We start from the raw sequence: 27,794 nt of genomic DNA, 5'->3' as shown, positions 1-27,794 counted from the left end.
AGAGGATTTGGACCGCTCCTCTGCTAGGTGTTAGTGGATCTTTTCCAATGCATTGCAGTAGTGCTTTAGTTGTATTTCAGGACTTACATGTCACAGTAGTACGGCCCTCATCTTTAGTGAAGTATTTCCACACACTTAATGAACCGCTGCTACTTTGCTAGTTAGCTAGTTTCCTGCTCCTTACCTGTCCATCTGAAAGCGTCCATTTTGTTATTGTCACGTCATCGGTGACTGGTCGACATGATGCTTAAACCAGTGACAAACTGACAAGCCCGGACAGCTCCTTGTCCCACCACTGAATTAGCCACATAACATCAACTATGTGGATAATCCACTCATCTAACCTAAATTAGCAATAGGGCTAACATTATGTCGGCTGCTGATTTAATTAGACTGACTTTATTTGATTAAACTTGACACAGATAAAACTTTGAAACACACCGTCGTCGTCAGTTATCATTAGCATTGTGTTAGCAGCTGCTGTTACGTAACAGAAGTCACTCATTCCTTGTCTTGCTAAATTGTTAGCCTCTGGCTTCTAGACGGCGCCAGTTGCCTAGCAACAGTGTTCTTGTTGAGTACGAAGCATTTTGAAAATTCAAAGTCAGTTTAACATGAACAAAACTTCAATGTACAGTTGCGTTAATAGTGGAATTAGCCTGAATTAGTTGTGAGGACAACATCTCCCATGATCCCACACTATGTAATGACATAAGGTAAAGTGTGTATTTTGTTATTGTTTTAAGTGAGAGCACCCTAGTGGCAGTGAAATGTGTGAAAATCACGTATTTTCTTCTAAATATACCAGATATGTGGATACGTGCCAGATGTTCTGCAAAAACCTCTCACGTGACGTCACCTCTAATAGATGCCATTACATGCCAGCACCAAATCCGTCAGTCTGCCCCTCCATCAGCGGTCGTGATTCCCAGAAACAGAAGCGAAAACACACGTCAAACACAGAGCCGGACAAATGTCAGCAATATGCACTTTCCAGTCTTGAACACTGAGTAGCAGCGTGAAGTGTGTAAAACCATCTGCAGCTTTCAGAAAAAAGAAAAAGAAAAAAAAAATCAGACTGGAGTTAATATGCGCTCTTCTTGGAATAATGAACGTTTTCCACTCATTATTTTAGTTTACGCTTCGTGCAGTTTTAGGCATTAAAAACAACTTTTCACGTTGATCTCCTCGTAAGCTCTGGTTTTAGGTCATTTTGGATTATTTCCCACCCCCGTCTGTGCACGCATCTCGAAGCCGACGATGCCGCTTAGAAGCTTGTTTATTAATTTCATTTATCAGCCTCTTTTTTTTCCCCCCTCCGTTGAATCTGTTGGGTTCACGTAACAGAAAATAACTAGAGATTGCCTAATGTGAGGTCTTCAAATTGCTTGTTGTGTTCAGCCACTAGTCCAAAACCAAAGATATTAATTTTACAATTACGTAACGCAGAGAAAATTTGGCTACGGCCGTCGATCAGCTCTTAAGTTGACTGATCCTCTCCGTTCATGCGTCTCCGTAATCGGTGGAGCTTTAAGTGAATTATTAATTTAATTTTTCTTTTATTCATTCTTTGCTTCTTGTGCGACCCGATCACGTTCACTTTGTTTCCCCAAATCCCCAGCCTTTACTCATGATGAAGTGCAGACAGCAGTGACACCACACCCACAGCCTGCGTGTCGGCTTACACTGTACCCTCATGCTAACATGGTGTCTGTGTGCGGTCGGTTACCCAGGTGCGAGGCATGCATCACAGACCAGAGCTGATACACTGACGTGACAGCTGTGGGCAGTGAAAGAAGACCATGGGAGAAGTCTGAGCACCGGATAGGGCGGAAAAACATTAACCCTTAACATCCAAGTGATGCTTTTTGGGTTGGAAGTGGTCCTCCCTCTGTTCTCTTCTCTAGTGGTATTCCTGTTGAAAATCCTGCATAAATCTGATTAGATGTAACAGGAAAACGAGCAGGAAGCACTCTGTGTTTTTATGAATGAGTCATGCAGAGGGTTGTTGTCTGCAGTGTAAACAGACCCTGCTAGTAGCTAACGCGGAGTGACGTTTCACGGCGCAGATTTGTTGCAAAGTAAGTAACAAATATAGACAGAAGAGCTGGGCTAAGCTCAGGTTTAGCCCACAGCTAGCTTCCGACAGCTTTCCTGTCCACGACGTCAAGCGTGCATCCTGTACGTCAAGGGTCACTGGTTCAGATCCAAGTTATATTTGTGACTAAAGTGCCCTTGAGCAAGGCAGCCACACCTGGCTGCACACTGCTCCAAGAGTGCTCGCTGCTGTGTGTTTTGTCTGTGTGGGAATGGACGGGTTTTTAAATGCAAGCTCCTCGTACGTGTAATTTAACCTGGCTAAATTAAAGCTCATTCCCAAAGTCGCGCAGCTGTGTTTATCTCACCCAAAGCATGATGGGAATTGTAGTGTGGAAACATTGACGCCAAAAAATGAAAAGCAGCAAATTAAATGCTTCAGTTTGCACTCTTCGTCTCGTCTCCATTTATGTACAAACATCAGTTCCTCAGACTCCACTTCCTGGATGAGCTGCTTCATTTATTTTGAACTTAACAAAATAAAGTCAAATCTGAGCCAGGTTAACAGTTGGCCTTGGATTTCAGGATATGAGCTGTAGGTGCTGGGACAGTGGTGACTTTAAATAACCCTTCTGTAAACACGTCCTGGCTGTTTCCTTATGTCCTCTCGTCGGGCGTCCGGTGTCTGTCTCATCCTCGGGGGCGGCTCCTGGAAACGAGTGGGACAAGACAAGAGATAATTATAATTTTTTTATTATTATCTAATATACCTATAGGTTATATCTCTCGCTGATAATGGCAATGGTTGCTTCTGCTGCTGCTGCTGCTGATGGAGGCTAATTAATTGGGCAGTGCAGTCTGGATGTAAACACACAGCGGGACCCATATGCAGACACGCTTCACACCCCTATTTATAGGTGCAGATTGCATAAGCTCTTTCCAAACAACAGGGTGTTCTCACGTAGTTAGTATCAAACAGAGAAAAGCTGTAAGTGGCCAGATTATTTTTGCGCACACACACATATATGTCTATATATATATGTCTATATTGCACCCCTACATCTTCTTGGCAAACGTTTGTGTGTGTGTGTGTGTGTGGCCCAACGGGTCCCTCGGCTTACAAAAATGTTGACAGTGGACGCTATTTTTGACCATCTGCTCTAAAAGGAGGGCATGTTTGAGTCACAGACGCTGTGGTGCGAGGCTGCGCCCGTGATGTGCCTGCCTGGCATGTGGAGGGAGGGGAGGGGAGGGAGAAAGGGAGGGAGGGGGAGGGAGATGGCTCACCCGAGGGCCCAGCATCCTTCGTGTCACCGTGGATGTACGCAGTGCGCGGCTGGTTTCACTAATGTGTGGGACATTATCGTGAAGGGTGATGGAAGTGGGAGTGGAGGGGGAGGTGGGTGAGTTTGGGGGGTGGGGGAGGGGGGAGGATTCGGGGGGGGGTCGATCCCTTACATCTTGGATGAAGAACAAGAGAAGAAGATATCCTTGTTCTTGACTCATGGTGTAAACATAGTCAGCGAGATGAAATAGTCTGAGGTCAGAAGTGTCTCAACAAAAGTGTCTGCGTCCCGTTGCCTCGCTCCATCCCCATCTCCTCCTGTGTGTGTGTGTGTGTGTGTGTGTGTGTGCGTGTGTGCGTTATTTGTGAGGTAGGAATGTGAAACCTAATCTGGGCTGGTGTGGAGGGGAGGGGAGGGGAGGTAAGTGGAGGGCCCACAGTGGGTTTCTTTTGGAGAATTACCCCTATGCGTTGCCACTTCTCACAGAGAAGTGAAGGGTATTTTGCTGCTGCTCTACTTTGGTTGATGCCATTTAGACTTTTTACACTTCTGTACAATTCTGTGCTTTGGACGTGTCTGTGCAGTTGCTTTCTCTCTGTCTAGATTTGTTTGGGTTTACTAAAGCAGTTTCTGATACAAATATCTTCAGGTATGTCTTAATAAGGGTTGGGTCAAAAAATATCGATATGGCAATATATCGCGATACTTTTTCTTCCGATACAATATCGATTTTGAATGGATTGACATCGATTTGAAAAGAAAAAGAAAAAGTCATGTTTTGGACCGATCTTCTACACCTTTTTTTTCTTTTTGGCTCAATTTGTCCAATGAATTATCACTGTTATATAATGTACACACATATAACTTGTATTTTAAGCTGCATTTAAAATTTCTCAGTGAACTGTGTAGAATATCGCAAAAATGTATCGTATCGTGACTCAAGTATCGTGAAGTCCTTGCCAACACCCACACTTAGTCTTAGTCTAGTGCAGCATTCAACTTTATTATTCATTTATGTTTTATTGCAAATGACAGTAAAAAAAAGTGTGTTTTCTTTCTTTAGTTTAAGACTAATATAGTGATTTTAGACGTATTTTTATGTATTTTTCATATAGTTTTTGTACATAAAATGTTAAGTAAAAATCTAAAAATGACGTGTTTACGTCTGGTTTCTGTCTGAAAGCTAATATTTAATATTTACAATAAAAGGAAGTACGAAAACCTGCCAAAGGTTTCCTCATTTGTGATTTTTTTTTTTTTTCTTTTTCTTTTTTTACATCCTTTTGGCCTAAAAATATACGCGAACAATTAGGTGATTATCCAAACAGTTGCCATTTAATTGTCTGTTGAAAATGGTTCATGGCTGTGTAAAAGCATCCATCCTTGTAATGCGCTCCCCGGTAGGTGCAGCTTGAAGGATCGTCGTACGTGCCACTGTGTGGTTTTTGCCTCCTGCGCCGGAGGTCAGGAGTCACGCCGAGAGTTTGGTGCCTCAGTTCATGCCACTTAAAGCGCCGATAACCGCTCGAAAAAAAAACCCTTTCTGTCTCTTTTTATTTACTTATTCGTGTGACGTTAAGGAGCAAACTTGAAAAAGAGCAAATTACTAGAGGCTGCGTGTCCTTCGCGGTCTTTGTGCTGCACTTCTTTCGGAGGAGGGAGGTGGAGAACATCATGTGAGCTGTAATTATATTTATGTTGGGCTCCATTCAATCTGTCACAGTAAATTTTGCCCGACTTGTCATATCGTAAATCATTACGGCAGATTAAATGCTGGTTATGAACTCAAAAGGCAGGGGGAGGACTTTTCTTTCTTTTTTTTTTGTATTTGTCGTGTCCTTGTGATCAGTGAGTTTGTTTGTTTGTGACAGGCGATCATGATATTAACCAGCCAGTGTCTTCTGGATGTTTTCAATCAATTTTAATTGGAAGGAGGGGGGTGGGGGTAACGTCACCGGCGTTAGCTTTGAAGCAAACACCCCCCCTCCTCCTCCTCCTCCTTCCTTTCCTTTTTCAAAAGAGCGGGCCGCTGTCCAAATGTGGAAGACCGCCTCCGAAAGCATTTTTGTTTTCTTATTTGTCTGGGATCAAAGACGGCGACGGATGGATGGAAAGTTCGGCTCCGCTTCTGTCTGGCGAGTGGCTTCCTTCAAACTGTTACAGCAGGCGGGAAGAAAATCAAATGAAACAAACAAACAAAAAAATAAATAAATAACAAAAATGCCCTTTTTGGTTCGTCTCAATCAGCGGCTCTGCGCTGAAACAGGAGACGCCGGTGACGGATGAGAGGGTAACCGGTCCTGCACACACTCCAGATAGTGATGGACCGTACACTTGCTAGCGGTGGCTCTTCCCCCCGACACAGTATCCTTCATAAATATCCCAGTGATTAGTTCGCCCCTGCATTCATTAGCGAGAGGCATGAATCGTTGCTCCCAGATCACTTAAAAAAAAAAAAAAAAAAAAAAAAAAAAAGATTAGTTCAGAGCGGATGAACTTTTCACGCCGCCTGCACTCGGAACAACAATGCCATTGTTAGGTCTCATTTCACTCTCCCCTCGTGAACGTTCAGCGGTTAAATCAACTTTGGGGCTGTCGGACATGCGTTCCGCCACCTCGGGCACAAAGCCGCCGCGCATGTGAGCCTGACATGTCTGGAGCAGTTGCTTCATTTGTCTACGAAATTGCTTGTTTGGAGAAGCCTCGAATGTTGCGGGCCTTCGATTTGTATGCGAACAACATCTACCCAAATAAAGCCTCGGAAACATTTCCCTAATGCCCACTGCAGCAGAAATCACTTTCCGGGTTCGTTCATGCCACCGTCTACACCTAAAGACGTCGTTTTAATTTCTTGCTGTACGTTGCGGATTTCTACGGGAGTCCTACGAGAAAGGACGATATGATTGTAGCGTTAGTTTTGCAGCTGATAGGAAAAGTTTGGCATAAAAAGAAAGAAGCAAGATCAAATTTGTGCATAAAAGATGGTAGTTTTTAGATAATTTTTACCACGATTATCAGGTATTTGAGTTTGTTTTTTCTTCTTAGTAACCTCCTCTGGCTTTAACAACATTATAGAATATATGAGGCATTCGTTCCACGAGGATCATTTGCATGCAGACTCTCAAAAGTTAAAGCGAATAATGCAAACTGTGATTTGTTTTTACTTTTGCACCGAAGTTGTGACTCTTGCAAATCCCCTCGACCCTAAAACTAAGCCCTTCTTTTCTTTCGCTGACATTTATTCAGCAAGTCCGATCATGCATTAATACATCCCAAAATACATGCAACTGTTTTTTAAGAAAGGCGCTGTGAACGGAAACTTGAAGTTGCTTCCAAACTCTTTGCCCTGTCGTTTATCAGTTTATGATGCGTGTGGGGTGAACAGGCTATATCCTCTTTGATTGTCGTCATCGCTCAGTTGTTGTTTGTCTTGTTAATTTACTACGGAGTGAAACTTTAGGGATGCAAGACAGAAACGTATCAGCCAAGGAGAAGGAGAAGGAGGAGGAGGAGGAGGATATTGGAGAGCCTCGCTTTACTGAACTCCCAGAGCTTCTTCTTTTTTTAATATTTAGCTCCTGTCAGTTAAAATCAAAAAGTTTCTCACTTTCTCTAAAGCACGGAAAGAAAAAGAGAGCGCGAGACACACACACACACACACACACACACACAGGGAAAAGGGGGAAGCTGCTTCACGGGTGAAAGCCCTCGCACATGAATATTTAATGGTTGCATTTTAACCAGAGTCATAAAATCCAAGAGGATGTGGCTGAAAAGAGAACAGTGAGGAGTGTGCAAAGCAGGCTACATTGTTTCTTTATAGTCTGGAGCCTGATGCCTGAAAGTCATGTAACTCTTGCTAACTCCGGCTGCACGCTCCATCAAATATGTGGATTGTTGCCGGCTGCTAATTTGGAGAGGCGTCACGGCCTGTTTTCTTTTCTGTATGGTAGGTAGGCAGCTTGTCCTACGGCATCGGCCTTCAGCGGGGGGGTCCCTGACCCCTAGGGGGTCCGCGGCGGTACTGCAGCGTTGGACGCAAAATGTTTGGTTGATTCGCCATTTTTTATATATATATATTTTTTGAAATTTTCCACGCAAATTAAAATTTCTTTAAATGCACATTAACATATTTTAGTAAAAGGATAAATGACATCTTGACACATGATCGGTGCACTCAGGGAAATGGGTTCGGCCAGTTGACCGGATTCAGACGCGGCATCTTTTCAACACACATCATTTTTTAGCTTAAAACCAAAGGATATATATATATCTGTGTGTTTAATATGCAACCTCTCCTTCTTCCCTTGCCCCTTCTGCTCCTGTTATGCATTTTTTAAATTCAGTTCGGCCCTCCGCTGAGCCAGACTTCGCCGCAGACAGACACTGAGCTGATTGTTAAGTTTGATAAAGCCCCGTGTTTTGTGCGTACGGCCGGCTTATTTTCGCGTATCTAAGCTTAACTCCGCGGACGCAAACCGTTTGTCATCCCCGGCGCTGAATCGAGTTGAGTTGACTCATAAATTGCAATCACTTAACTTGGCCCAAACTATTATGTTTAATATAGCTTTGTGGAAAAAGGTCAACCGGCAGCGGATCAGGTTCCAGCAACGCAGATTATTCAGCTGCCTTTTTATGAGTCTTTTCTTTTTTTTTTCTTTTGAAGCGGCGGCCCGGGCAAACTGACTGTACTGTACTTAATAACAGCAGCAACAGCAGCACAGGATATGCGGCCGCTTCTGTTTACGTTTTCCATCCTTGGATATCCTTAATGCAGTGTTTAAAAAAAAAGTGTGTGTGTGTGTGTGTGTGGTTGGCAGGTTGCTGATAAACCACAGTGGATGCCCTTAAGGGAAACACAATAAAAGGTTTTCCCCACTGAAAGGTCCAAAGTGCAGTTGTCCACTCTGCACGGCAACAATGGAGCGCTTGTGCAAACGGAGCCATCAGCGGCACTGGCAAGCCTGGCAAACCAGCTTATCAGGAGGTAGGGAGCCGTGAGCAGTGGGTGGGGTGGTGGTGGTGGAGGTGGAGGTGGAGGTGGTGGAGGTTAGAGTACGGGAGTGTGACCAACCTCTCAGTCCATGGCTCCTTTGTGTTTGAGTGCTAATCTTTGACCAACTCCACGAAGGTGGACGGAACAATTGAGTGGACGGATGATTTAAATGTCGAAATGCAACACTCACGTCCGCTCACCGGGAGTCCCCAGAAATCGAAGGCGTGTTCAGATGGATGGAACGTTTTAGTAAGTTTGGGCTTGGCGCTTTTGACTCAGCCACAACAGTATGACCACTGACGGGAGAAGTAAATGTTGACCATCCTGTGACGGTTCAGTGTTCTGCTGGGAAACTTTCAGACTTGGCCATCACTCTTGTGGATGTCACTTAGATATGTAGCACCTACCTAGACCAGACCAGGCACCCCCACCCCAGAGCAATGACACTCCTTAATCGCAGCAGGATGCTTTAGGAACAACTCAAAAAGTCAAGAAGAACAGCACAAGGTGTTGACCTGGCCTCCAATTCACTAGATCCCAAACTGATTTGTGGCATGGTCAATGGAGGCATAGGACCCAAAGACCCTCAGAAGGTCCATGTCCATTCTCTGATGAGCCTCGACTGTTTTGGAGGCACGATCGAGACCTACACAACATTAGGAAGGTGGTCATAATGTTATGCCTGATCAGTGTACACTTCTATACAATTACATTGTGACAGGAAAGGCTTTGTCTTCTTTGAGGCCTCAAAGATGCTCCTCTAACCACTGCTCCACAGCTCCTTCTAAAGGTGGCGGATCAGGAGAGTAAAGGTCAGCTGACGTTGGATGTTCTTGCCTTATTTTCCACCCAAACGTAGAAACTAACAAAGAACTAGCTCTTACGTCGACGGCAATCTCTATTTGACGAGAAAATACCGCCAAGAGCGCTTATCCGACCTTTCAGCATCATCGTTTCATAGCACGGTTTAGTTTTTGCACGTGCCAGTCGCTCCCATTGGTCGTCGGCTCAATCACGTCCCAGCAAAGTTAAGATTAGATAGATTCTCGTTACGACATCGCGCCTAGATTAAACTTTACTCCAAGCATGATTGTGATTGCACAGCATTCGCCAACCGGTGGCTGGAAATCTGTGAATGAACCCGACGAAAAAAATCCGAAGCAACTTTTTCGATAGATCCACCTTTCAACTGAAGGAAGTCTGCAGACTATTCCTTTAAGCTGTTCACCTGGAATAGTACTGAGCAGATGTTAAATGGCTTTATCCTGTCAGGTCTCCTGGATAAGCTCGGCGGATACTATCAAAGAGTCAATATTTACATTACTTTGCCTATCTGAGTAATACATTTACTACGGGCTCCCTTTTTTGGTGTTGAAGCCGCATATGTAAAACCAGAAATGAATCCTCGCTCGTGTCGACATGCGACTTTTAAGAGGCGCCGTTTGTTAGTGGCAGATATTTCTCTCTTTCTCAGAGCCGTTTGAGGTGTCGGAGGAGTGCGTAGGAGATAGTTTACTCGCTTGCAAGATAGTCTGTAGTAGTGCTTTCAGTGCATTTCCTTTGGGACACAACACTTGGAGAAAAAAAAAAAAAAAGGAAGTCTCAAGGTGCCTGTGTTAGGCTTTAGATGTGACTCTGGGTTGGTAAATATTTAGAGAGCAAACATTTTGATACCAGCAGGGATTATAGTTGGGGGAAACATATTTTTCTAAGAATGGAAATGTCAGCGTATTGCAAGGTATCACGCTGCAATTTTTATTTTAATGCCAGTCTCTGTTAAAAAAAAAAAAAAAAAAAAACCCAAAACAGCACTTTAGCAGCTCAAATCCCGCTGAGAAAATCAGTTTTTTTTTTTCTCCAGCTTATTTTGAGGCAGCTCGCCCACTTAAACTCATTCTCTTTGTTTCGGAAAGGATCCAATTCATCAGCGGGGATCGTTGCCCGCCCACCAACAGCCAACATATTTGTTCTGCTGCTTCACCTTGTTGGCTTTGTGGGGAGAAGGTGCCAAAGGTGGATGTTAAACATGTCAAGTGCTATCTGCCTCATTTACTTGGTCACTGAATATTCATGGGCCTTCATAAGCGGTGTCAGCCTTCAGCCAGCCGTGCAGGAGACCAGCGGCGGCGGCGGCCGCCTCCGTGGTCGTCGAGCGAGCTCCATCCTTCGACAAGAGATCCTCCATCATGTCGTTTTTTTTATTTTTTGTTGTTTTCAAGTGAGGTGGAGATTTCTCCTGGAGCTGTTTCCTGTTCCAATCTTGCGTTGAGGTGCTCCGAGTTGAAGAAGAAGAAGAAGAAGAGGAGGAGGGAGGAGAGCGCCGCAGTCTCGCCCATTTACTCTCCGCCCGTCACCTCCCGGGACGCGCTCTGACCTCTGTGGGGATCTCGCCCCCCTCTTTACTCCCGCTCATGCGTTTCCCCCTCTGCCACGAGGAAAACCGCACCGAATTCCTCGTGCATTACAAGAAGCTTCTCGGGAGGCCCCCGTTTGCCTCTCGGCCCCCCGTCTAGACTGCTGCCGTGACTGCTGCTCGGCTGGCGAGCTGCGGTGTGGAGTCAGGCTCACTTAGCGTGGCGGCGGAGATTGCAGTGGTTGTCTCATTAAATATATGTTTCCTGTTAACATGAAAAGCTCGCGCTCTTTGTTGTTGTCTTGCCTCAGATGAAAGGCACCCTCTGCAGGCTGGACCCCGGCTCAGTGTTGTCAACACGCTGCAGATAAGTAATTTGCAGTGAGCTACGGAGAGCGGAGGGGGAAGGAGGAAGAGTTCAGAACGGGGGTTTAATTTAGTTGTGGAACCTACATTTGTTCCCTAAATTCCTACTGTGTAGTAACTTATAGTGGTGGTTTATAGTCTTGTAGCCTCTAAACTGGAGCTAATTTTCATCTTTTACACCAGTGGTGAGTTTAACCTACACATATTTTACCTTATTTATATTTAACTTTCAACATACGCCGAAACATTATGACCACCTTCGGTCTCCGTTGTGCCTCCAAAACACGTGTGACTCGTCAGAAAATGATAATATGTTTGCGATAACAAATAATTATGTGAATGTGTATGTCATCACTCTAACTATCCTTATATGCGCTAGGGAAATGAACCCGACTGCCATTTTTTAAATTTTTTTTTTATTGGGAAAGCTGCAGAGTGGTGCGTTCAAAGACAAGGCCGCCTTATAATACCACCAAATAAAATGGATGTAGCATTTGTTGTGATTCATTGCTGGTTGTGGTTGAGAATATTCAATAACCTTGAGTAGTTATTAATATTGTTTATGGTGGAGGGGGCCTCTGTGGATCATCCCACAGATACTTGATCAGTTTGGGATCTAGTGATTTAGGTCAACACCTTGTGCTGTTCCACATATTTTTTTTTGAGTTGTTCCTTAAGCATTTTTGTGCAAGGAGTGTCATTGCTATGGGGTGTGGGTTCTACATGTCTGTCCACATGAATGAATGCCAGGTCTAAAAGTTTCCCAGCAGAACACTAAAGATGGTCTCAACTTTGCTTACTTCCTGCGAGTGGTCATAATGTCATGGCTGGAATGTAAACCGAAAGGAAAATAACTGCAGTCCGGGCATGTTTGGAGCTTTTTTGGACGATGCTGAGGGAGTTTCATCTCCTGTCATCACCCTCATGATTAGTATTGATCGCTCGGGCTGAATTGGCTCCTGAAATTGAAGTTGCATCAAATAATCCCTCATTCTCCTTCGCCAAATCCGTTGCGAGGGCCGGATTGCATCAGTGGCAGCGAGCTGAAACATTTCCTGCAGGCGACAGAGGGAGATTTCCAACCTCTGCTGTTTTATTTCTTAATGAGAGTAAGGGAGCGTTGACCCGCCGAAAAAACTGAGATAGCCGAGGGGAGAGATGAGAGTTGCCCCGCCCCCCCCCACCACCACCACCACCACCACTTTGCCGCCGTGGTGGCTTTACAAAAAGAAAACTCACTGCACCTGTGCTTTTGTATAGACATGAGTCTTTTCCCCTCCCAGACAAAACGAGGAATTCTCTGCAGCTTGGAAGCGTTCCCCGCAACCCCTAGTTGCGCACGGATGACACGGTCTGCTGTGCCGCTGCCACCGCTGCCGCCGGTTGTTGGCTTTCGACTGGTGTAGGGGGGTGGCATTGAGAGCATTGATGAAATGGAAAGGTTCCAGAGCAGTGAACACTTGCACGCAGAAGGTAATTGGAGATTGCCGCTGAAGAACTCTGCGCGATGTGCTTTCAATTCTACTCCGCCACCGAGAGACAGACCGCAAAGTTTGATTGTGTTTGCTGTTAGCCAAGCGCCGGCTGCAGCGGTGCGACGAAATGGGATCTTGTTTAGACAGAGAGCAAGGTGGGAAGGTGAGGAGGAAGGCGGCGGCCTGAGCCGAATGCGCACGTTTTATCTTTTTAACAAAAGCAAAAAACTTCCACAGTTTTCGCTGTTGTTTTCAAAAAGGATAGCGAGAGTCAGGGCAAATAGATTCTGACATCCCATTCCTAATTTATGAGAGTGTCATGTACTGAATGATTGAAAGACTACAGCTCATTCAGGACCCCCTCCTCGTTTGTGTAGCGTTGCGGATCGTTTTGCGAGCAGGTGTTTCGAGGCTCGCGGTAGCCTTGTTTAATTAAAGCGAGAGCTCAGACTGGTGGTTCTTCAGCCACTTCAAGTCTGATTTGACACTGGAGAGTCGGGGAGTGTGTTCAATGGAAAGCGGATGAATGATTGATAAGAGAAGCAAAGCTGCTTCAAATCCTGCTCTGAGGACATTAATAATGAAGGGCACTTTGAGCGCCTTCAGTGGCGTGTGGGAGACAAGAGATTTCATTACCTCCTGTGTTTAGTGCTACCATCTTTAAAAGTATTTTATTAGTTTGAATATTTTTTTACTTCATTTCAATTTAGTTCAATGTACTTTTTACTAGGGGAGGGTATGGGCAAGGACTTCATGATATGATACATATCATGATACGATACATTATCGCGATATTATGATATTGCGATATATTGCAACGTTCTACTTCAGTGGTCTTCAAAACTTTTCAGGCCAAACTGATGGAGAGATTAAGTAGGGACACCCGACCTACTATTATTATTATCATTTTGCATTCAATATTAAGCTATTCAAGTAATACACAGGTTCAAACAGTAGGGTGTTGGTGCATGAAAAACCTCGATTTATCCCTTCACTAAAATACTGTGGGTTCATGTTGATGTGCATTTAAACAAATTTAATTTTAGGGGGAAAATTTAAAAAAATATATATATGAAAAATATCTAATCAATCAAATATTTTGCAACCTCCCCTGCAGTACCCCCTGGACCCCCTAGGGGCCGCAGACTCCCTGTTGAAGACCTATGTTCTGCAAAGTTCACTGAAAATTTTTAATTGCAGTTTACAGTACAAGTTGCATACATGTACATCAGGTGCCAGTGATAATTCAGTGGACAAATTGAGCCAAAAAACAATATTAATTCAAATAATCCAAATACATTCAGTTGTACAAAAAAGTGGATTAAGTTTCTTAACGATTAAATGTTAAAATACAGAAAAAATGTGTGTCACTTTTGAACACTCCACTGAACAGATATGAAAATAAAATTCCTATGTACTATACATATTGCATAAGTAGTGTAGTTTGCTTCGGATCAGCTGTGGCTGCTGCTGCGCTAATAGCTCATTGGGATCTCGTTCGATGAGTTCGCAATTTGGTTTTGTTCCCTGAATGTCTATCTGGAGCGAAACACAGTTTGCAAACTTCACACTCTTTGTCCAGCTTATTAGTTCCTTCTTCCATTTGAAAGCCAAAGCGCCTTCAAACGTCAGCTTTGAATTTTGATGGTGTTTCCATGCTCCATGCTACTTGTCCGTCCACTTCTTCTTCTCAACACTGCAGGAAAAGCTGCGCTAGTGGCGCTACAGCGACACCTTGAGGAGCGGATGTGCGCCCCAAAACATGACTTTATCTTTATCTTCTCAAATCAATATTTTATCAACATAACAAGTGTCACGATACATTTCCATGTCGATATTTTCACCCCCCTGCTTTTTAACGATGTATGCTTCGTTTCTTTTTAGCAGCTTTAACTGTCATATTTTCCACGTGCCACAAACAGTTGTTGCACGTTCTCCTTCTGCGCTTGTTAAATGACACCCGACTAAAGGATTGGCTTCTTTATCTTGAGGCACCTGCATTTGCATTTAATAGATTTTTTTTTTTTTTTTCACATTTCCCATTGCTAACATTCCTAAAAGTTGCTCAACATTATGCACTACATTCAGATGGAAACTATCGACGCCTCCCGCCGAAGCTTTATTTAGCCCGACTGTTTTTCGGCAGGCGACTGGGTCGTTTCACTCCGCGCCGTTTCAGGCCGCGCTCAAAGTTTGACTGTTCGCTTTTGACTTACGAGGTTGCCAGAGGTGCCAGAACACATAAAAGATGTTGGGAGAGGAAAGAGGAAGACGGGGAGATGTGTTTTGGCAGCGAGAAAACTGCCTCTCCTGTCTGCAGCGTGGATCCTGCTGCTCTGTGTGTGTGTGTGTGTGTGTGTGTGTGTGTGTGTGTGTGTGTGTGTGTGTGTGTGTGTGTGTGTCTTTCAGGCTCCATGTCATCCTGCCATTGTTTCGGGCCACAAATCGGCGCAGACTTCCATTGTTTCGCACTCAGATCTGCAGCTACAACCTGCTCTGCCCAATATCTCCGGGCCTCATGTTTGTAGAACGGTGTCATCCCTCAGCAATGGTGGGAGTTTGCCACAGTTTGGAGCTTTTGCACATCTGAAACATTTTAAACATGCTACACCGGGGCTAAAAATTAGCCTCAGCGTTGCCACAGGGTGGATGCTTGAGTCTAAAACGGGCTGTAAAGGAAGACATGCCTCAAAGTGGACATGGTTCCAGTCACAAGCTCAGTTGTTTGCGTTCCGGCTCATGGGAAAGCATTCTGCCTGACATTTGTGTTGTTTTGTTTTGGTATTTTTTTTTCCAAGCGGTGGCCGTGTGGCTTCACGTCAAAGGCCAGCGAGGATCCATTGAGTAGTTTTTTCCTGCGCTGTCAGTGTGTCGATGCAGGCTGGCTTCTTATGTTATTGTATGTGCCTCCTTCATGTGGTTTTCCACTTTGCGAGCGATCTAACTCAACACTTTCACTTCGCCCGCTCCTCCATCATCTCCTCGGCACCGGCCCAGGCTGCCGCGAGTCCCATTCAATGGCAGCGCAGCACGGCTCCTCGAGAGGCTGCAGCAAGTAACCTTTTAGTAGAGAAGGAGGGAAAAATCTTTTTTTTTTTTTTCTCACTAAGACATTATGCCACATGCACGTCTTGGTCCCTCGAATATTTCATCTCGCACTGAAGCCGGGGATTGTTTTTACCCTTTAAAGCTGCAAAGCGGTGGTTTTAATCTCCACTGGAGGACAAGTGCGATGTAATACAAACTACATTCGTTAGTATTTCATCTCTCCAGTTTGTTGAATCAAAGCTAACAGCTGCTGCAAGAGAATAGCAACTAAAAGAGCTGAAAGTGGCTCAAACTCTCATGTAACTGAAGGAAACTGCGCAACTGTGCTTCTGAATTATAGGGTAAAAAATCCAGTATACATTCACTGAGCACTTTATTAGGTACACTTCGCTAGTAAAAGGCATTCAGAAGTGCCTTAATTCTTGGTGGCATACTTTCAACAAGGTGTTGGAAACAGTCCTCCGAGATTTTGGTCCATATTGACATGATAGCATCGTTGCTGCAGATTTGTCAGCTTCACATCTATGATGCCGATCTCCCGTTCCACCACATCCCAAAGGTTCCTCTATTGGATTGAGATCTGGTGACTGTGGAGGTCATTGGAGTACAGTGAACTCATTGCTCCAGAAACCAGTTTGAGATGTTATGAGCTTTGTGACATGGTGCATTATCCTGCTGGAAGTAGCCGTCAGAAGATGGTCCACTGTGGTCATAAAGGGATGAACATGGTCAGCAACAATACTCAGGTAGGCTGTGGCATTTAAACCAGTTTGTACTAAGGGGACCAAAGTGTGCCAAGAAAATATCCCCCACACCATTACACCACCACCACCAGCCTGAACCGTTGATACAAGGCAGGATGGATCCATGCTTTCATGATGTTTATGCCAAATTATGCACCGATACTCGGTTCCCATCAAGACAACTGACCCTCCAGATGACAAGTGGTTACGGAAAACGAATGAATGAAGGCAGCTAATTCTGCTAAACCCGTTTTTTTAATCTTCATTTACTACCAGTAGCTTGAATGTGATCGTCAGTTCTGAATTTTGCCCCGGATTAATGCAGAGTGTGTTAAAACACGGTGTGCGCCGCGGCCCGCCTGCTCCTGTTGTGCTCCAATAACCGGCCAGACATTTCTCAGCCGGCGCTGCCTTCGCTACGACGCGTGAACAGATCGCAGATGAGAATCACCTGTCTGTGGTTTATCCCTGCCAAGCAGAACCCGTCTCCTCTCAAGGCGGTTTGTCACTGCAGCTATTAAGACTAATAGCAGTAGCCTGTGATGAGCACGGTAAGCTGAATTCATGACCCGGGCAGCCGGAGCGGCGAGATTATTTCCACTTGTGTGTTTTTCTGCTGATGCGTTTAATTTTTATCCTGTCCGCCGCTGTGACACGAGGGAAACCAGAGAGAGAGAGCAGAATAGATATGGAGTGATGGAGCCTTGGGTGAAATATTGATTGGTACAGTTCAGGGGGAAAAAGACTGCTGCAACAACAGGGTGTTTCTTCAGTCATATGACTCAGATAAAGTCTTCTCAGGAGTATTGATTTACCCCTTTGAATCTCTAATACTCTTCCTTAAGTGACAAGAAGATGTATTACGTTTAATGCTCGCTTCCGTGAACCCAATCTGAGTTGCACAATGGACCCTCTTAAAGGATCACTTCATTCAGATTTAATAACAACTGTTGCCGAGACTAAAGTCGTCACCAACACATCAATACAGCCACAACATTAAAACCGATCACACCTCTTGTCACAAATCAGTGTTCCGCTGGGAAAGTTTTGGACCTGGCGTTCATTAGTGCAGATGTTACTTAGACATTTAGCACCCACCTAAACCAGACCAGACACCCCCCACCCCATAGCAATGACAGCCATCCAAGGCAGGATGCTGCCTGACACAGACACACACACACAAAAACGCTTTAGGAACAACTCAATAAAAGATGAATAACAGCTGTTGAGATGTTGACCTGGCCTTCAAATTCATTAGTTTCCAAACTGATCAAGTATCTGTGGGATGATCCACAGAAGCCCCTCCCCTCAACCCATAGGACCCCCGCTAACCATTCTGTTTTCCTGAACCACACACTACCAGGAAAGGTAGTCATAATGTTATGGTAGATCAATGTAGGTCACGGGTCTTAAACGTTTTTCAAGCCAAGGACCCCAAACGGATTGAGAGATTAAGTAGGGACTCCCTACCTACTATATGTGTTCTATATCTATTAAATATTCATTTATTTTTTAAATGTATTATTTATTTCATGTAACAGTAGTATAAATATATATGATATTAAAAGATAAAGGTAAATAAAACAGAGCTACACTATGAGCTTCTCTTCTGCTAATATTGCAACGCGCTTCTGGATTTCACATGGGGTCTGAATAGGCTCTCGGCCAGTTGCAAGAAACCTGACAGTGTCGGCGTGTAATTTGCAGCCTTGCGATTGGCTCTGCAGCTATAGGGGCGGGGCCTACTGTGTACAGGAAGGAAGGAATCTTCTGCCTCCATTTATCCCTTGACGTAAATGTGTTGGATTCAAGAAATTTAAATTTGTGGGGGAAAATGTTTTAAAAAAAATATATAAAAATGTCTAATTAACCAAATATTTTGCAACCACCCCTGCAGCAGGCCGTTATTAACGTTATAAACGTATAAACGTTATAAACGTTTCAGGGCGGTAAAACGCCTTCAAAAACTACACCATCTCAGATCAACCCACTGACGGCCTCATCAGCCTCCTCACAATTCAGGCTACGTGGCTCTAATATCAGATCGACTCACTTCCCCCGTTGCTCCCATCACGAGCGCCGTGGCCAGTAGTAGCTCAACAATAAAAACATAGTAAGTGGTTTGCACATTCAACTTATTGGGTCATTTATATTGGATTGGACTGACCCTTTAAGGCGAGATGGTTGACTCTACGAGCTGTTTACGCCCACATTTACCTCTGAATAAAATCCAGCCACATATTACTCAAGCATTAGATGCTTGCAACCCCCCCCCCCCCCCCCCCCCAACCCCCGTCTGCCACCACATGGTTGGTATTAGCAGATTTCCTGGAGATCACTTGTGCTCCTCTCTTCCCCCTCTCACTCGCTCCGTGCGGAGTGGCCCGCTTAATGCATAGTAATGGTTGACCATTATTTACGCGGGGGATAAACAAAGAGAAGCGAGGAATTGATGGAGTAATCCACTCTCGCAGTCATTAGCCATTGAGATGGAGGAGCCGGTGGAAGCAGCCTCCTCCTCGTGCCTCTCGAGTCGAGCGGCTAATGGAAATGGGACTCATTAAGACACCTTATACTCCGACGCACCCAAGATCATGAGGAATTGCTAATTGATTGTCGTTAGCGTTCTCGCAATGAGACGCTCTGCCTGTTTTCCCATTTGTTATGAACGGCTTTGTTTTCTTCCCCCCGTCTCCTTCGCTCCATTATTGATGTTGCTGTTTCCCTTTTCTCCTCGCCCCGCTTTGCCTCGAGAGCCCTCTGCGACTGAGTCATCTTAACGCCGTTCTACCTGGTTAACGGCAGCGAACACAGCTGCGCGTTTTCGAGTCTGTATGAAATGTGCAATATTAATTAATTGGGAGGTGGAATCAGCGTCTTAGACCTGCACGAAACTCGCGTTCCACACGCTAGGGTGAAAGGATGTAAAATGTGCTTCAGCCAGCATGGTCATGGCTGAATAGCAGGGAGAGGCAGGTCTGCCCGTGATGCTTCACTTATTGGCTCTGGAAATTCCTTCCCCTTTCCTCTGGAGCCAGCAGATTGTGTTCATCACAGCCTTTAATCATTTTCTCCTCCCAATAGTAATGTGCTCTCTTTTTCCTCCCTGGATTCCTCTGTGTATATGTCCGCTACTCCCCCTTTCTTCTCCCACGTTGTTTTTCCTTTTTCCTTATTATGAGATGGAGGAAGGAGCGGATAAGGGAGGGAGACGGAGAAAGGGGCTGAAAATGCAAATAAAGGCGCTCCTTACACCCACCTCTCCTTTTTTTCTGCAACTGGCTGGACGGTGTGAATGGTTTTTCTGTTTTTTTTTACTTGAGCTTGAGCAGCCAGGTGACCGATGAGGTATCTCTGGCTGCAGGGCACACAGTTTGCTTTGCAGATGAGGCGGGACAGAGCAGGGGTAGGTAGGTAGGTAGGGGTTTTGGCGGTGGCGGCGGTGGTGGGGGCATCGTTTTTAATGCCCGTGCTCAGACGACGCCGCGATTCTTTGCTTTAGCACTCCGACAGCAGCCTGCACCTCTATCTCTATCCCCCTCGTGGGAGTTGCTACCACCTTCTCGCTCTGATAGAGAAAGACTGGAAACAAAGGAAGAAAAATACAAGCACCCTCTTGGGCTGCTCCAGCCTTTGAAACAAGATATACTACAGAGAGAGGGCAGTAGGAGGAGAAACAATATTGAAGCCATCAATTCATGCAGGACTCGGGAGCATCGGCTCACTCTTTAGAACTAGAAGGTGTTTAAAGTTGCGTTCATGCAATTTGGAGCCACTGGTTGTGTGAGTAATAATAACCAGCTCCTGTGTGAGTAAACACCCCAGCTCCACCAAGCAGTATGTATCATATACACCGACCAGCCACAACATTAAAACCACAGACAGGAGAAGTGCATAAACTTCACTATCTTGTGGCAATTCAGTGTTCTGCTGCGAAACATTTGGACCTGGTGTTCATTTGTGTGGATGTTACTGAGACATGTAGCACCCACCTAGACCAGACCAGACCAGAGCAGGTGCCCCCTAATCCCATAGCAGTCAGTGTTTTTACATGCAAGTGAAAAAAGCGAATTATTGCCTTAATCCGACTTTAACTGGACAACTTAAGTGCCTGTAAACACACTATCTGAGTTAAGACTCCCAGATAATGCGATTGGAATTCAGTTTCCTCCGGCATATATGCACGTTACTGGACTACAACAGGAGCAGCGCAACTGCTGCTCTGATGCGTGACCCCGCAACAAAAACATCCAAGAAAGCCGGTTGCAGAAGAAGAAGAAGGTTAACAGATCCGCTAGAAGAACCGCCTGAGGGATAGCACACATCTTATCTGCACCATAAGTAGGAACGACTCTTGTTTATTATATGACCTAATGGGTCAGCAGGAAAGGGGGCCGTATTAACGTGGTATTATCCCGCTGAAAAAACACATATCGCCACCTAGTGTGGAGGAGGAGGAGGACGTGTTCCCGTCAGTTATTCAGTTTTCTCCGTTGCATGTAAACTAGGACAAGAGCCGCATTCAGAAAGTCAAATTTTGAGCATAGCTCCATTAAGCTGAGCATGTAAACGCACTGAATGACACACAAAAACGAATTAGGAACTTCTCAAACTCCTCCAAATTCTCTAAATGCCAAACTGATCAAGGCTGAGTGGGATGCGCCGTTGTACCAGACACCACAGGACACCCTCAGAAGTTTCCATTCTCCGATGAGTCGCAACTGTTTTGGAGGCACGGTGGAGACCTACACAATATTTAGAACAATGTTATGCCAATCGGTGCACTTTGCAACAGTGTGCCTCTGAACCACACTATTTCATTTTGGTGCACCCAGACTTTAACTGAAATTATTACCCAAAGCGTCTGTTGTAAATATTCACCACAGCCTAACATGCTGACTTCCTGGTTCAGCCAGGAGCTGCCGCACTCGCTGCAGTTTTTCAGTTTTTGTGGTTTTTTGGTGGCTCGGCTGCTCACATCTTCCCATGTGTCATTTAGGTTAGTGTGTTAGTGTTCAAAGCCAAACAATTTCTCCAAAGCTGCAAGATCAATGTCCTTATAATGAACCCTTAAAATGAGTAAGAAAAGCCTTTTGGGATCAGTTTGTTGAGATGAGCTGCAACGCAAAGGGTTGATTGTAGACGGCAAATACGTTGGGAAGTTGTGCACAGCAGGAAGTAAATTATCTGCATTCGGATAAATAAGATGCATAATTGGAATGTATACACCCTTTTGCACTGGAGTGTGTTTGCCCTCGTGTATTGTTGGGGTTTGTGTGTGTATGCGTGAGTGTGTGTGGGCATAATTACAGTGGAGGTGGTTAACTAGGCGCCGGCGTTTGTGTTAATCAGTGCAGAGTGAAGATTGGAGAGCTAACTGAGCTGGTGTCTCGTGCCCTCTAAATGTATCATGGTAAAAACCATTATCGCTAAACCTGTAATCATCACTGCGGCACTCGTTCAATGCAGCGAGGCACTTCATGTTGATGGCTTCGGCCCATAACAACATGTGGCTGTGTCTAATGCATTCGGGCCATATGGAGGTCCTCTGAGAGCGGCAGTATGTGTGTTGGGGGACATGCTTCGTCCCTCCTCTGTCAGTCTTAACAAACTCGCTCCTATGAAGTTGTAGTCTTCAACACTTCTTGATGTGTTTCCACTTTCTCAATACTCGCTCAAAACTATTTTTAACTGCTTATTTATTTGTTACATTACAGCGTTTCCCCTATTACTTAATTCCCAAAATGATTGCGCGTTTACAATTCACTTCTGCTTTTGGCATTGTGCAGGTCCGCCCAGATGCGTGGACAAACACCACTTAAGGCCATGCTATTAAATCCCACTGGTACTTTACAAACATCTTAGTCCAGGTTAAAAAAAGATAACACCGAGTGAGCGGTCGGCCGCTTGCTGATTCTTAGCATTCAACGAACATCTGAGGCTCTAGTTTTGGAGTCGTGTACTGCAGCCTCGCCACTAGTTGTACCTCTAGTGGCAGCTTCCCAGAATCAGTGGTGCAAAAGGGATGTGACGAAACGTACCCAACGACAAAGTCAAGACATGGTCTTCATCTCGCTTGAATCATGCCATAACATAAATACTTTCACATGAACTTCTAGAATTATAGACCAACACTACTGCCACCTGCTGATGTAAAGAATAATACATGACCTTTCGCTTTAGTCTTGGCGTAGTGTTCAAATCAGGCGTCAGCCTCCAGGTCTGAGCGATGAAGCCCATGCTAAAGTGCAAACAATTGCAGTTCATCGAGGTGCCACTAGAGGCTGCCTCCAAAATAGTTTTTTTTTATTAAGGTTTAAAAGGTTCCTACATAGTTAACGGCATTCCCGGTAGCTTGAGCGAGCAGGTAGCTCAGAGTTGGGTGGGTGGGTCTCAATGTTAGCTCCGCCCCAACATGTCATCCATGTCCATATTTGGATTAAGTGTGGGCGGAGCAATGCTCATCCAACATGGCGACCCTAGACTCCACTCACTTTTGGCTTCATTTTTGGGATTCAAGATCCAACGGGAGGATGACGTCACGATGGGTTCGTCCATAGTTTATACAGTCAATGGTTCAAATGCAGATTTTTTTGTGAGCAGACAGAGGTGACATGAGGCAGGATCACGATTTGCATTTGTTGCTGGTGCTCTGTCATTGGTATGATGTGTAAAGTCTTTAAAAATATCGACTTTCAGCCTTAATTCCACTAAAATAACCCAATTAAAGTGTCACACTGCAGCTGCATTTGGTCTATATTCACCTTCTGACTGGATATGTGAGCAAACTACAAGACTACAAGGCGACATGAACACGGCTGTGTATACCTGTTTTTTTTATTTTTTATTTTTTTTATCTGCTTCTCTGCTGAAAATCATTACAAACATCTCGACTGTCATCCCAGCGTTTGTCATCCGTCCTTTGACGTCGAGTGTCAGGCGCCTTTTGAAAAGCGGAGACGCGTATCTCCGTTGATCTTGCACGTATCGAGCATATCAACAACAGGAAGCAGCCTAAAGGAGGCGTCGTGACTTCTGTGCCAAGGTAACGCCAAGTGGAAAAGCAGCGCTGCTGAGAGAGGTGAACGGGAGGTCAAAGGTTTCAGGGATGCCATTTACTGAGGAGCATAATAGTGTGATTAAAATGGCTCCTTCCCGCTGAACTCCGAAGGGAACGTAAAGGGAATTTTAATTTAATTCGACAAACAGCACGTTCGTTAGTTGTGTTTATATCTCTAAGCTGCTTTATCGTTTAATTTCAAGACATTTGTTCACATGCTTCGTGTCTATATAAGTTCAAATCCTGGTGTATCCACCGGTTAAAATGCAAATGTGGCCCCTTTGGATATAATAGCCCCCCCGAGAGCTGGCTGGGTGGACGGACACCCCGCGGCCCCTCAAGAGCTTCCCTCTCAGCGCTGGGAGCAGGAGCCAGGTGAGAGTCTCTCCCCAGGTGTCCCTCTCGCGCCATTGTCCGAGCTCGGCGGGCGGCGTTCGCGTCCCGCCCGCCCCTTTCCGACTCGACCGGCGGCTTTCACGGCCACTTTGCGCTGAATGACTGTTCTTCACGCAGCCAGGAAAACCCGCTGTTGACTTGGGAGGGTGGGTGGGGGGGCGGGGGGGCCGGTGGGCTACAGCAACAGCGGGGATTTTGACTCCATGAGGACCCAATTAAACCTGGGAGGGCCTCTCCGAAGGAATAATAACAATGATAAATGCACCTCTGTGGCTGGCTTAAAAGCGGGAGGGAGAAATGTTTTATTGTGCTGGCCTGTCTTGACACAATTTACTCCGGGCTTCTGGTTTTTGCAGTATCAGGAGGAAAATCTCACCTTGTGAAGGCTTTTTTTTTTTTTTCTTTCCTCCCCCTTAGCAGAAACCTTGTGTCGTCTTAAAAAACGTTGATGTCTGATAACGTCTCATGCTATGAATTGGATTGAGAGACTCCAATCCAAAAGCACTGCGTGGATAAAAAGCATCTTTACGATATCCATAACTTGAGGTTAGGTTTTAATCTGATTAAACACGATACCCCCAGCGCTTGTTAACGTCGTGATTACCTTTTTCTTTTCATACTCTTTACTGGGAGTTTACTCTGTGAAAGAAAATACATCCCGTCACTTGAGACCGTGTGTGTTTTCCTCTGTCAGGTGGTAATTTGGAGAAAAACTCCTTTAATTAGATAACAGGCTTCTGTATTTCAGCGTTGCACTTTGCCAGCAGTTTATCAATTACTGCTTGTGGTTTCATACTGCCAGTCAGTCTTTGTCTGGGGCGCTCGAGCCTCCTCCTCACTGCGCTGCAGAGCCGTGTTATTGTACTTAAACAAATCAATTCTGTTGCAGTTGAGCTTTTTTTTTTTTTTTTTTTCCCTCTCTCTCCCCCCCTCCATCCCCCGTCATTATGAACTGTTTGCAGTGCAGAGCGCATTGATTTTTCACAGCCCTGGAAAAGCTGTTGATGAATAGCACAGAGGTATCTGGGGAGAATCTGGCTTTAAAAAAAGGAGGCACCCGGCGTCAACCCCCCCCCCCCATCCCTCCTCCTCCTCATCCTCCGCTCCTGACCCCGTCGAGCCCCCAGCGCTCCTCCACTTTCTCTTTTCAGAGAGCTGCGCTTCCAGCAGGGGAGAAATTCAGCCTGAAAAATCTTCCAATCAAAAAAAAAAAAAAAGAAAAAAGAAGGATTAAAAAAGTGCAAAGCGAAAGGGGACCGCCTCCTCTCGCTGAGTGTGAAAATACGCCTTGTGGTAAGGCAGTTTTTATATTTGGAGCATTAACCTTGTCCTGTCAACCAAAGCTGGTTTGGGGACTGAAATGGCCAGCATGCTGTGTGTCACTAAGCAGACGCCTGATGAAAACGATACTCTGAAAGGATTTGTAACACACTCCCGAGCGCACGCATTCACACGTTTCATTGCTCAGTATTTAGGGAGTAAAAATAAACTCCTTTTTCTTAATCAACAGAAGCCAGAGAGAGTATAAGGAAACGCCGAGTGCATGACACATGTCCTGCAAAAGCACTTATAAATACGATCTTGACTAGGCTCTTGGTTCAGAAATGGTGCATGATAAGTTTTGTCGAGCTAAAATAAATTCGCCCCTCGTTGGCCTCCACGTATAGAGGCTAGTCGCTCATCCATGTTTATTAAAACTAGCCCATGGTTATTATGCCAGTAATGAAAACTGCTTCCATTGTTGAATTCATCGAGGAAAATTAAACCCGTGTCTACGTTCTGTTGTTTGAGCGAACATAGATAAGTTCACGGTTATGAACTCTATTCACTTTGTTCTATCTTGCAGTTTAACCCATTGGCTTTCACACTAATAAATACGATTAATCGCGATTAAATATCATTCATTTTTAATCTATATTAATAGCGTGCGATTGATACAGTGTAAATACTGAAACTGTATGATGTATATGTTGGAGCATTTGTTCAAAAGTGCTAAGTCTAAAAGCCACAGCTTAGATATTTGTATATATATTTATATATGTAATGTGTACACACATGGGCAAATTTGTGTCTCTTACAAATTGAATAACTAGAAGTCATTATTAAAGAAATTTTAATAATGTGTATTAAAATTAATAATTGTCTACTACTACAAAAAAAAGATCAACTGTGTGGTTACAATCCCAGTCAAAGGGTTAATTTGTTCCTTAACCGCATTATATGTGATACTTTCACCAACATTCACCTCGGTGTGAATACCTGATTGGGCATTTCCAAGGGGCTGACCCAGGCGAAGTGCTAAGGCCCGTCTTAATAAGCTTATCCGTCGGCCGGGGAGTGAATTGTGAATGTGCCACGGCAGTGAACTTAGCGCGCGGCGGATGTTTACGATGCCACGCCGATCATGTGAAGAAGTATCGGCTGCTCTTTTGATTCGTCCTTCATGGGCACGAGAGCGTGAAGGAGCTCATCCTTGCAGGGAGGAAGTGTATCGTGTTAACCGAGGCGCAGATGGAAGCCAGTGAAAGCCCAAAGGAATCTGTGAGAAGCGAAATTATTGAGTGAGCTTGATTTTCGGTGCAAGAAGAAAAAAAAAAAAAATGCAAATGTAATAAGTCAGTGTTTGGAGATTTGCGGGTGATGTAGCGGTGATTGATGTATTTTCTTGTCTTCCTGTGATTTTCCTCAGGGGCAGACGACGTGAAGCGCTGGAGAGTTTCTCCTCCTGGTGTGTGAATGGGTGGGGGGGTCTGTAGTGGTGACGAATCAAGGATTGAAAACAACACAGGTGAGGTATTTTATTTTTCTTTTATTTAAAGTGGGACATACAGGACCCTGCAGGTGTCAGGGATAATAAATAGTATTAAATAGTGCAGAGCATAGACTGTATAAAAAAATGGAAGACGTGACACCTCCTCAAAAGTGCAGCCAAGGGAAGTAGAGCTCCCCCTGGTGGCTGGTTGCAGTATGGATAATAAGCCCCACCCCCTTTATGTGTGTGGATGGGCTAAACTCAAACACTGTGTTGTATGATGCATGTTGACACACATGTGACAGCCATGTTCACACTATTCACACAAAAAATACAGCATCTGAGTCCAAAATGGAAAATGCTAACGTAGCTTATTAGCCCTTGCACCTTTTAACCGTCCCAAAGAGAAATATTGTTTAATTATTTGACACAAGTAACATATATGTTGGAGAAAAGGAGCTAATGACCTTACTGTTAGTTAGAAAGCTAGTTAGCCTTGTAGTGACTGGTTAGCATAACTACTAGCATAACCTAGCATGCTAGCATGTTAACCATAACTGGAGGCTGGCTGCAAATATCATGGCACTTAGCCCAAACTCAAACCTGGGAAATGTAACACTTGTAGGCTAAGATAACGCAGCACGACACACTTTTGAGAAACTACAGACGTTGTTATGATCGACAAGTGCACGCTCCTCTGATTACTGCTTTGACTTAATGTTGTCATTCAGACACTGCTAACACTCGTCCGCCTGTACTTGTTATCCACGACGTTTCCACATTGCAACCAAAGACCGGAAAACATAAACGGAGTAAACGTCTGAGTCTGAGATGCAAATTGCAGCACAATAATTAGTCATGTATGTGCAACAGTTAGTCATTTGACAGTTACACCATACAGTTACGTGTGTGCACAATATATTACTGTTTCAGGGACCTTCTTAATTAACCAAAATACAGCTTTGCCGGAAATGTATTTTTTCGGGGGGGGGGGTGACATTCCACAGCTGGAATTGAAAAAAGCTTGTTACGGGAAACGGATATTAGCCTCCCCCTGTCACTGCGGTGATTTAAGAGCCACAAAGTTTTCTCCGACGTGCGCCGTCCTCCACTGTAACACGGCGTCTTTGGTAAATGAGGTGGGGGGGGGGGCACACAGCAGCTTGTGTGTGGCCGTCGTCAACTCTCCTTGCGGAACATGTTGGTTTCATCAGGAGCTCCTGCAGGGCCTTGGGTAACAAAGCGTTCCACACTCACGAGCGCAGGCAAAAAAAATAAAATA

At 44.8% G+C, this 27,794-nt stretch overlaps 1 protein-coding gene across 2 annotated transcripts in view; it reads left to right on the top strand.

The window, feature by feature from the left end:
• LOC125022241 (zinc finger MIZ domain-containing protein 1-like) overlaps positions 1-27,794 on the top strand; it is a 123,884-nt gene that overhangs the window by 7,135 nt on the left and 88,955 nt on the right. For both annotated transcript variants that reach the window (XM_047608720.1, XM_047608721.1), the window contains exon 2: positions 26,450-26,548. The gene's annotated coding sequence lies outside the window, so the exon portion shown is untranslated. The remainder of the gene's footprint in view (positions 1-26,449; positions 26,549-27,794) is intronic.

Source organism: Mugil cephalus, chromosome 16, assembly GCF_022458985.1.
Source record: "Mugil cephalus isolate CIBA_MC_2020 chromosome 16, CIBA_Mcephalus_1.1, whole genome shotgun sequence".
Lineage (NCBI taxonomy): Eukaryota > Metazoa > Chordata > Actinopteri > Mugiliformes > Mugilidae > Mugil > Mugil cephalus.
Note: the sequence above shows the minus strand (reverse complement) of the source record. Positions and strands in the feature narration are given on the sequence as shown.